At 33.1% G+C, this 1,414-nt stretch overlaps 1 non-coding gene across 1 annotated transcript; it reads left to right on the top strand.

Moving 5' to 3' along the window:
• Window positions 1–959: 959 nt before the first annotated feature.
• On the top strand, window positions 960–1,032 carry TRNAS-UGA (transfer RNA serine (anticodon UGA)). Its single transcript has one exon. It is a non-coding gene; the product is annotated as a tRNA-Ser (tRNA).
• The last annotated feature ends 382 nt before the right edge of the window (window positions 1,033–1,414 follow it).

Raw genomic sequence — 1,414 nt, 5'->3', positions numbered from 1 at the left:
AAAAACTCGCTTAATACTATACTAGAATAATATGGAACCGAAAAGTGTTTTAACACGGATGGTTTTTTAACCTTGATTCAGTGTGCGCCTAGGTTAAAAACGGGTACAAAATAAAACCAGTTAGAAAAACGGTTATTCATTCGACTTATTTAACATTTTTTTAATACTAAACTAGCTGAAGACCCCGGCATTACCAGGCTACAGAGTTTTTCGAAATAAACTAAGACGGTGAACTTTCTCTTGTTTTGAAGGCCTGGTGTGCAGAATTTCATCATTCTCAAAATAAAATTGTAGATTTGCACAAAAATCAAATCCACCTTGCCAATAGCTCACAACAGGGTCACTCACTCACTCACTCTCATTTATATAAATAGAAGATAGATATTGTCTTCATTGTATATATTCTTAGTTAATATTTTGTATATATTCTATTGCATATATTTTAGAAAAAACATGTACACAATTATGAAAAGTTTAAGAAAAGCGAATTTATTTTAATGAAAAAAACTACAAGTTTAGTACAATGTAAATTGAACGCAAACAAACAGAATTTATCTAGGTAAATAAAGTGATTATAGTAGCTGACAATATTTTGCAAACCAGTACATATTTTGTTTTTCAATGACAATTATAATCAATTATTTTTATAAGCAATAATTATTAGCCTGAAACACTCATCCACATTGAAAAATCTCCTGATAAAAGATACATGACGCCAACGGGACTTGAACCAGTGTCCTTTCGATTTCCGGTCGACAGCTCTGGCCACTGAGCTATGGAGGCTTATCTCTTATCCGCGAAATAATTCAATATATAGTAGTGTTTCATTCAACAATTACTGCTTATTACATTTTTTCACCTGAAAACAACCAACTTTATTTTATATGAAAAAGGCATTGTAAGTGCTAACTCTCTCACTAGCGCTCACTACTCACACTTATTTCGCGGATAAGAGATAAGCCGCCATAGCTCAGTGGTCAGAGTTGTCGACCTGAAATCGAAAGGACACGGGTTCAAGTCCCGTTGGCGTCATGTATCTTTTATCAGGAGATTTTTCAATGTGGATGAGTGTTTCAGGCTAGTAATTATTGCTTATAAAAATAATTGTTACCCTTTGTGCTATGCATAAAAAATCTAGTCTTAAAACATTAGCTTACCAAAAAATAATAATTAATATTTGACAAGTTCAAGTATCTTCACCAAAAAATGCAGACAATTTGTCTCGACGCCATCTAGTGAGAGAGTTAGCACTTACAATGCCTTTCTCATATAAAATAAAGTTGGTTGTTTTCAGGTAAAAAAATGTAATATGCAGTAATTGTTGAATGAAACACTAGTATATATTGAATTATTTCGCGGATAAGAGATAAGCCGCCATAGCTCAGTGGTCAGAGCTGTCGACTGGAAATCGAAA

Source organism: Hesperophylax consimilis, chromosome 9 (assembly GCF_061612785.1).
Source record: "Hesperophylax consimilis isolate HC1 chromosome 9, BYU_Hcon_1.0, whole genome shotgun sequence".
Taxonomy (NCBI): domain Eukaryota; kingdom Metazoa; phylum Arthropoda; class Insecta; order Trichoptera; family Limnephilidae; genus Hesperophylax; species Hesperophylax consimilis.
This window is presented reverse-complemented; position numbering and strand designations above follow the sequence as displayed.